Here is a 10,233-nt window from a genome sequence, read left to right as displayed (position 1 = left end):
TTATTTCAGCATCTTGCGGTCTGCTCTCGGGCTGAACTTGCTGGGGCAGCCTGGCCTGAACAAGATGGCAGTTGTTTGGAATCTTCTCCACTTGTCGATTATCTTCCAGACAGTCCAATGATTGATTTCAAATTGTTTGGAGATCTTTTTAAATCCCTTCCCAGACTCATAGGCATCTATAACCTTCTTTCTGAAGGCATCAGAGAGCTCTTTTGATCTCGGCATTGTGATGCCACACACTTCAACCACAAAGAGCAAACCAAACTAAATGTCTGAGGTTTAAATAAGACAGCTTCCTCCAAGATCCTCTCTAACGATGTTCAAATCATTTGCACCTGAGCTGGTGCACCTGACTCTAATTTTAGGTATTTGAAGAAGTGATAAATGTAGGGGTGTACTTACTTTTTCCACATGCAAAATTTGCATTTGTGTTTATTTAAGTTATACAATGGACTACAAAATGTAAATGTTTCATGATATTTGTTATATTATATCACCTTTATCTATCAATGTTGTTGAAATGAAGATCAAATAGCTGTATGTTGAAATATGTTGAAAAAGTCAAAACTTTACATGGGGTGTACTTACTTTTTCACGTGACTGTATGTGGTGAGGAGCTCAGGTGTGCCAAGGAAGGACTTCGCACGATGGAGGATGCCCAGTCGGCGACTGGCTGTGGAGGCCAGCTTGGAAATGTGGTTTTCCCAAAAAAGATCATGGCAGATAGTGAGACCCAAAAGCTTGAGCGACAAAACTTCTTGGAGAGGATTGTTGAGAAAGTAGATGGGAGGGTTTTCCAGTCGGTCGTTTTGGAGAGGCATAGTAAGAGTGTGAGTTTTGTCAGGATTGAAAGGCATGTTCCACTTGTTTGTCCAGTCTGTGATTTTGTCCTAGTCTGCAGAGAGTGAAGAGGCTGCAGGCTGCCGATCTGAGGGATGAGGAATGGAGCGGCAGAGAGTGGAGTCATCAGCGAAGAGATAGAGAGGATTTTCCAGAGAGTCGGAGAGATCATTGATGAAGACCAGAAAAAGCACAGGGCACAGAACACTACCTTGGGGAACTCCAGCCAGAACAGGAGGAGGAGATGAGAGAAACCCATTCAGGGCCACACGTTGACTGCGACCAGAAAGGAAGTCCGCAAGCCATGCATGGAGATTTCCATGGATACCATAGGAGGAGAGTTTGGTGAGCAGAGCTGGGTGCCAGACCGTATCGAAGGCACGTGATATGTCAAGGGAGACAGCTCTGATTTCGTGTTTGGCATTGAGGACCTCCATCCATTGTTGAGACAGCAGAAGCAGCATGTCCAGAGTAGAGTGACCTGGTCTGAATCCAAATTGATGATCGGAGATCAAGCCATTTTTTTTTTTTTTTTTTTTTTTTTTTGTTGTTGTATACAAGATCGAGGCTCGTGAAAGAGCGAACATTAATCACACAGAAAGACAAACAGACACATAAAACAAATAACATCGGGAGCGGTAGACAAGATGGGGAGAGAGGGGGAAGGACACAAACACAACATTTGAGAGCAGGGACCGAGAGACATGGAGACATGGAGAGATCTGTGGGAGGGAGAGGGCTTTGGGGGGGAGGCATGTGAAGGGGGGGAGGCATGTGAAGGGGGGGAGGCATGTGAAGGGGGGGGGGGGGGTGGGAGAGGTATAAACATATGGACACTGCCAGGATTTCCAGGAAATAAGTTGGAATTTCAAACAAGGTGGATCTGGGGTGAATTAGTGGGGGTAGAAAAGATCAAGGTTATGGATGGGGGAAGATAAGAGATGGTGGTGAACAGCTGTTTTAAAGAGGAAGGATTTTATATCCGAAGCAATGATGGAATTCCATAACTTGTTACGTTTATAAGTGTTACGTTACGTGTTAAATTTATAAGTAGCTTATCATGATGTTTTCTTGGGAGCACCTCTCCCAGAAGTAAAAATATTAGAAACCACAAACATGTTTGATACTTTTTTAAACATTCGCTAATGCTGTTTAACAATGAATTGAAAAAATTTGAAGGAATGTGGGCATCAGTCTCTGCTTATCACGTCGACAAATGCACCTGATCGAAGATCTACTGTAGTCTATATATCCCAGAAAGGTTAAAAACATGACCCTTCTTGCCGCAAACGTGGAGTTCTTCCAAAGGCGTTTTTCCAAAGCCACTTCTCATTGAAAAATTAATAACACTTATGATGACAGCATATATTGTCGTGTGAGTACCCTCTGGTGAACACCGCAGGGTGACACAGATGACCAAACGAGCTTAAAGAAAATGCCGGTTATAAAACGATGCATGATAAAACTATATTCCAAATTGAAGCGTTCCCACACAGACCCAATACAGACAAAGGATAAAATAACTGGAAAATAAATATGTGTGGTCTGTGGCACTTAGCTCTAAGCTGCTCTGGAATCTCATCAGGAATCGTCAACGATCGTCACAGCCATGGCGGGAACCGCACGTTTTGCCATGCAGCTCACGGGCGGGAATACCAGGCCTCCATGCGCAGTTCGCCCTTCCAGCCGTGCTTATGCTCACAATCTTGTTCGGGAAAACCGCAGTTCTCAGTCCGCAGTTCTTCCTCCTCACTATCACTATCAAGATGTCGGAACACGATCGTTTGTGATGAATCTTCCTTGCACAAGAGCCAATAAGCGACCGTTCACTATGGGATCCAGAACGAGAAGGAGCGAGAAGACAAAATGTCCGCCGTTCCAACTATTTTGTGTTTGAGGCTCTGACGTCATCGCACGACGTCTCTGTGTCTGCTCATATCAGCAAGTCCCATCTTACCACTCCTTGTGCCAATCAAATCCCGGACTGTTCACTGCTCTTCTAGGCGTGGCTCCATGGACCTTTTGTCCTGTGTGCTCACCAAGTCGATGTTATCCACGGTAGTGTTCGATGCCTGGTTTCCGGTTGGTTTTTATTTAGCCTTAATTATGGTGTCGATTGCTTGGCTTGTCTATGGTGTGTAGTGTGGTGACAGCAGGAACACAGGAAAAGATTACAGAGGCAATTCCACACAGGAGATCAATTACCCATAATCTCTCGCTAATTAACATACCCCACCCCTCTCATGGGGACAAAGATACAAGCTTACCCGACATACGGTCGACAAAAATTTCCTACTTATTACATGGGGTTTCTTCTTTACGACAGCCGGAGCACACTAATCTATACACTCTACCTGGCTCTAAGGTAATCATTGTCTACCCCCTACAAACATAACAATATTAATGATTTTACGAAACAATACAGAGAAGAAGTTGCAAGTGTTTATGGACTGACGGACTGATGATGCGCCATCGCTTGAGATCCCCAGAACAGAATCGGGCCCTGAGGGGACTATGGGAGGGTTTCCCCCCAAAATAGGAATTTGCTTTTCTTCTCAGAAACTACACACACAATTTCGATGAAACTTCACCACAACCTTCATCATCGGTGATGAACCAATGTTTGTGCAAGGCATTGAAACATTAGGGTCTGAGGAGGTATATGGGGTAGGAGGAGGGGGGTGCCCCCCAAAATAGGTATTTTTTGTTTGTTTGTTTAAAGCTTATGATTATGTTAGTATGATTCTACATGCATCCCTGTCTTCTAGCGACCATTGAAATTGGTTTAAAATACCTTTAGTTAGTGCAGTATACTGTTTATTCTACCAGGTGAGCGCCAGAGGTAATGCCCCTATGTTTTAATGCCGTGAACAAACTTTGGTACAACACGGGCGATTACGGTTGTGGTCAAGCTTCATCAGAATTGCGTGCGCAGTTTCTGAGAAGAAAGCAAATTCCGATTTTTGGGGGGAGGGGGGGGGGGTTAAACCTGGACCCACTTTGACCCCTGGTAGACCCCCTTAGACCCCGATTTTCTTAATGCCGTGAAGAAAGTTGAGATGCAACATTCCAAATATCATTTGTACCAAATTTGGTCACAATCCCATCAGCAGTTTCGGAGAAGAAGTGCAAGTGTTTATGGACTGACGGACGACGCGCCATCGCATAAGCTCCTCGGAACAGCGTTGCAGGTGAGCTAAAAACTGTAGATAGGTTTAAAATGGATTTAGATAGGTATGACATGCATTGCAGATGGAGGGGTACAAGGATATTGTCAGGACTTGTAGATAGCTTGCGTGTGGGTGGGCGATGGATACTGTCGTTGGTGAATCCACCAAGTTCCTTACATATCCTTGTTCCTGAAATGCCACATCCGAGGCCCAGTGACCAGTATATCGAGGGGCAGGACCTCCGAGAGTTAAAACCACAGAAGTTTTAGCTTTGACGTCATATGTTACCGCCAATCAGGTTTAGCTTGCTCAGAATTATTTTCCAGTCGATGGGTTTTGAGTTCAACAGGAGGAAACGTAGAGGACAACGTACCCAGGGAAGAACATAGTGTTACGGGTCCAATAGAGAGGGCAGAGGGCGAAGTTCAGAGCAGAGCGCAAATAGTCAGTAAAGAAATGCAAGTTAAACATTCCATCTAAGTCGGTCTTGCAACCACTACATCAGCCTGCACAAGTTAGGAGAGCAGAAGGCAGTGGTCGAAGGTCCAGCAGTTTGACAAGGTATCGGACTGCAACGACCTGAACGTCTGCCTGGTAAGACTCGCTCAAACAAGTCCTTTAAAAGTCTTAATTGGTGATTCTGTACGAGATCTTATTACCATCGTTTTAGTTTGTCTACTTTACCACTGAAATGCTTGCGAAGACTCGGTGAGTTATCGCCGGCACCCTCAAACAAATTCCAGCTAAAACCTACTGCGTGGGGCACTGCATCAGCGGCACAACTGTGCTTTCAGAAAAAATGACGCAATCAGCAACCACACACCAGCATCATCACAAACAACAACAACAACAACAACATCAGGGGCAAAATGGACTGCAATAATATTTTGTGTATATGTGAGTATTTGTATGTGAGTATATGTATATGTGTGTATATATATGTGAGTATTTTTGTGTGTGTGCGTGTGCGTGTGCGTGTGTGTGTGTGTGTGTGTGTGTGTGTATGTGAATATTTGTATCTGTGTACTTATGTGTATATATATGTACATATACTAGCTTGGCTCGGCTCGCGAGCGTCGTTACTGAGGAACGGGCTTATTTTAGCTGAGGATAATGACTGTACCTGAGTTGTTGTGTTGTCATGATTTACACCAATCATAATACAAACAATTATTTTGCACAAATTATTTGTAGTGTTTGTGATATTACATTTTTATAAGCAACTAGCAGAGGTACCCGGCTTTGCACGGGAGTGGGAGGAGGAGGGGAGGGGGAAGAGGAGGGGAGGGGAACGGGGGGGAGGGGGGGAGGGGAAGCGGGGGAGGAGGAGGGGAGGGGAGGGGGAAGAGGAGGGGGAGGGGAATGGGGGGACGAGGGGGGAAGGGGGGGAGGGGGAAAGGGGGGAGGGGGGAGGGGCAGAGGGGGGGGAGGGAAGGGTGCGGGGGTGCCCAGGGGAAGAAGGGCCCCTCCCCTCCCCCTCCCCCCCTTTCCCCTCCCCCCCCCCTCCCCTACCCCTCCCCCCTTCCCCCCTCCCCCTCCCCCTTCCCCCTCCCCTCCCCCCTCCCATCCCCTTCCCCCTCGTTCCCCTCCCATCCCCTTCCCCCTCGTTCCCCTCCCCTTCTCTTCCCCCTCCCCTCCTCCTCCCCCTTCACACCAGGGGGGTTGACTCAGCCTGTCATCCCACCGAGGTCGGAAGTCGGAACTCATTGTCGTCAAATAAATGTAGCCTGTATGTTTCACTCTTTGTCACATGCCGTTGGTCCCATGTCAATCGGATGAAGTTGAAAAATTAACGTTACGAAGGTTCTCTGGGACGTACTGATTCCGAATAATGAAGTTGAAAAATTAACGTTCCGAAATACGCTAATTACGCTAACAGAAGCGCTGGAGGGAGCACTGCGCTCCCTCCCTTAGATTCCCTCCCTCTTCTGCTAGCGCTAATTACGCGTAACACACTAATTTTAAAACCCGAAGTTGTTTTAATTTTAAGGTGTGCTGTAGTCAGAAGCGCTAGAAGCGCTGCGCTCCCCTCCCTTCGAATCCCTCTCTCTTCTGCTAGTGCTAATTATGCGTAATACGCTAATTTTAAAACCCCGAAATTTTTTAAATTTTATGTCTCCGTGACATTCCTGGGACCATCCCGAGTCGAACAGTACTTGCCGCTCGCAAATCCGTCCACGGGTTCTCGAGATCTTAGAGATTGTAGACACATACATACATAGACACATACATAGATCAGGATACAGACACAGAGGCCAACTCTACTTTATATATATAGAGGTACCCGGCTTTGCACGGGAGTGGGTTACTTTGGGCCAGTGGGTTACTTTACATTAATGAGTAAATGTTTTTAACTCACCTGTTATTTGGGTTGTAGGCGTTCTGGTAGACGGTAGTAAGGTTGTCGGCAGTAGCTGTGTTCTAGGCTGGCTGCTAGACGTTAGTGGGGTTGGAGGTGGGCTGGTAGACGATAGATGGTGTCTGTCGGCGGGCTGGTTTGATACATATCGCAATCCATAATTATGGAGTGGGGCTGGCAAAAGACACATAGAATACTCCCTTGCCCTCTCCCGAGCAACGCCTGGCACCTCCTGTAGTCAATATATCAGTTCTACAGGGCCTCTGTGTAAACAACGTTCCGCGTTTTACTTTCGGGTGCCAAGATGGTAAGTTTTTCTTTGCTGGAAGTGCGAGAGGCCGCCACATACAGCTGACCATGGGTGAAGCAAGGCACGGACAGGTCCACTCCAATGGCCTTGAATGTCTGACCTTGTGATTTGTTGATTGTTATAGAAAAACATGGCTTGCATGGAAACTGGAGGCGACGAAACTGGAAAGGCAGCTCTGAATCTGATGGCATAAGTGGTATTCTGGGCAGAAGGATGACTTCACTTTTGTATGGCCCACAGGAAATGGTGTAGTCTAGTAGGAAGACTAGGTCCCCCTGCACCCCCCGGAGATATACTTCTAATCAGTGTTTCTAGATTGGAAAAAATGTGTAGAAAATGACTAGCTATGGCCCCAAGCTGAAAAAATGTCCCACATACCATTTTTATTGCAAATTACTGCTGCCATTATCAAAAAAACGATTTTTGACATATCTCAGCCAATATTGCAGATAATTGAAAAATGAAGGTGTCTAGACCATGTTTTGAAGGGCATAGATCATGATAGAACTATTCATAACATGATTACATGTGTCTATGGTATACTAGTATGCATATTAATGCTGTAATTACAAAATAATCAGTTTTACAAATGATAAGGATACGTTAATACTGCAGATAACTTAACATGGTACATAAGGGGTCTAAACCCAGGTATTTTCAAGGTTAAATGTCAACAAGATGCTCCTGAGTCTTGCATAGGGGCGGGACATTGGCAGTAACATTGGTACCACTCAACTTTTCTTCCCACCATTGACTTTGTATTGCGAGAGATTTTCACTTGCTTATTTAAAGGTTTCTCACCCAGCCCACGTAAAATCTACCAACTCCTGCTGTTAACTCCCAAACATATTTTTTTATGTTATCCAATCACAGTGCAGAAATGACAGACTAGAGATCCAAATTAGTGCTGCTATAGCTGCCATTTTACATTTCCATCCATGTAACATGCGCGCTCGCGCGCTCGTATCAATTGGTAATGTCGCGCGCTCGTATCAATTGGTAACGTTGATGTTATTGAATACCTCAGTTGAAAGTTCAGTCTTCCATTCCATCTGTGTGTTGTTCTTGGTATTCATCCTCCAATCTAGCCAGGTAAGATGCTAACTATAATGTTACTCACACTCTTGACTTCAGTTTCTGCATGAAATCATAAACAGGCAGAATAACAGCTGAGCCAGCTAGCACCATGTTAGCTAACGTTAAAGCTAGCCTCATCTATGTACAGTATGTTCCTAATGTCGGTGTAACTTAAACTTTTGTTAATGCCAAACATGAGACATATCTGTTGACTTCTGTATATGAATTGAACCAGAAAGAGGCACGACAGCTGAGCTAGCTACAGTAACTTAGCACAATGTTTCATTGGCCTAGATAGCTAACGTTAGTGTGGAAGAATTTAGATGTTTTAGCTATTAGCACTTTTGATGCCACTAAACATGGTTTAGTCAGCTAAAAAGTACCCTAGTGTAGAACATGACTCAGAACCTCTGTTACCTCACTGAAAACTCAGAGCCTCCTTTCACAGGCACTTTTAACATCATTCGTGATTTCTTATTTGTCATTTAACAGTGATGGTAGACATCGACAGCAAGCATGCCCAAAAGAAAACGGAGTGTAGAACCTGCAGCCCAAAGCTCTCCTCCTACATGCATCCTTCATGTACCATCCATGTCTGATCATGGGGATTTCACGCCCCTCCGTAAAATTAAAGGATCTGCTTCAGAAAAACTGCAACTGCTTCAAAAGATCCGGGATAGACGTCTCAACCAACCGCATGACTCCCCATGTCGTATGCAATCAGTATGTGATCAGATCCCGGCAACTCTTCCTGATGACCTAGAAAGAGTAGGATATCACAGCAAGTGTTATAAGCACTTTGTCCGCCACTTTCATCGTCTGGGAGATGATACAGAACCAGGGCCATCAACCTCATCATGGCATCACTCTCCTCGTAAACCAGGAGGTTCTGCTGAACCCATCTTCCCGCCAGAGTGTATATTTTGTGAGAAAGTTGAGACCAAAGATGCTCATCGCAATACTGAGAGGCCTACAACCTTCCCATCCTTTAAAAACAAAGAAAATGCATGGGAGCAAATCGAAACACGGGCTGAGAAAATGGGTCTCTATCGACTCCATCGAAAGGTGAAAAACAAAGACCTCTTTGCATGTGAGGCCAAACACCATCCGTCATGTTTTAAAGCTTTCCGCACAGCATTCTACAACTATGAGCGTGCGATTCACAGAGCCGAAGCACCAAAAGCACCAAAGTCTTCAGCTGTTGGTGGCCATGGTTGGTCTTTACACTCTCTGAAAGCCTGTAGAATACCCTGGCGAAGTTGGAGGGCAACATTTTGGTTCTTGTTTGTGCTTCCGAGTGTGAATGCTCGTGCGAGAGCATTGGAAACTGTTATGTTTGAGCTGTGCACAAGCCAGAAAGAAATGACATCACATTTGTCATGATCAACCTTCGTGAAGTGGATATGCTCCTTGATTGGGTCATTCTGTAGGCGTTTCAGTAGTTTCTCTGACCGATAATTTGAGTTCTCATATCCATTCAGTTTCAGTTCCTCGACATAGAGCAAGCGCAAGGAAGAAAGCTGTAGAACTTTATTCTGCTGGATGACCTGGGTTTGAATGTGTTCCAGTACTGAGTTGAATGCCTTTTCATGGGCGGCTGACATGCAAGCCTGCTCCTTTGGTGCTTCGGCTCTGTGAATCGCACGCTCATAGTTGTAGAATGCTGTGCGGAAAGCTTTAAAACATGACGGATGGTGTTTGGCCTCACATGCAAAGAGGTCTTTGTTTTTCACCTTTCGATGGAGTCGATAGAGACCCATTTTCTCAGCCCGTGTTTCGATTTGCTCCCATGCATTTTCTTTGTTTTTAAAGGATGGGAAGGTTGTAGGCCTCTCAGTATTGCGATGAGCATCTTTGGTCTCAACTTTCTCACAAAATATACACTCTGGCGGGAAGATGGGTTCAGCAGAACCTCCTGGTTTACGAGGAGAGTGATGCCATGATGAGGTTGATGGCCCTGGTTCTGTATCATCTCCCAGACGATGAAAGTGGCGGACAAAGTGCTTATAACACTTGCTGTGATATCCTACTCTTTCTAGGTCATCAGGAAGAGTTGCCGGGATCTGATCACATACTGATTGCATACGACATGGGGAGTCATGCGGTTGGTTGAGACGTCTATCCCGGATCTTTTGAAGCAGTTGCAGTTTTTCTGAAGCAGATCCTTTAATTTTACGGAGGGGCGTGAAATCCCCATGATCAGACATGGATGGTACATGAAGGATGCATGTAGGAGGAGAGCTTTGGGCTGCAGGTTCTACACTCCGTTTTCTTTTGGGCATGCTTGCTGTCGATGTCTACCATCACTGTTAAATGACAAATAAGAAATCACGAATGATGTTAAAAGTGCCTGTGAAAGGAGGCTCTGAGTTTTCAGTGAGGTAACAGAGGTTCTGAGTCATGTTCTACACTAGGGTACTTTTTAGCTGACTAAACCATGTTTAGTGGCATCAAAAGTGCTAATAGCTAAAACATCT

General features: G+C 45.3%; 1 long non-coding RNA gene across 1 annotated transcript in view; it reads left to right on the top strand.

Moving 5' to 3' along the window:
* The first annotated feature begins 4,356 nt into the window (after positions 1-4,356).
* Positions 4,357-10,233, top strand: part of LOC144894102 (uncharacterized) — a 148,226-nt gene continuing 142,349 nt past the window's right edge. The window contains exon 1 of the long non-coding RNA XR_013624833.1: positions 4,357-4,604. This is a non-coding gene — a long non-coding RNA (uncharacterized LOC144894102). The remainder of the gene's footprint in view (positions 4,605-10,233) is intronic.

This window comes from Myxine glutinosa, chromosome 10, assembly GCF_964187855.1.
Source record: "Myxine glutinosa chromosome 10, kmMyxGlut1.1, whole genome shotgun sequence".
In the NCBI taxonomy this organism is placed as follows: Eukaryota; Metazoa; Chordata; class Myxini; order Myxiniformes; family Myxinidae; genus Myxine; species Myxine glutinosa.
Note: the sequence above shows the minus strand (reverse complement) of the source record. Positions and strands in the feature narration are given on the sequence as shown.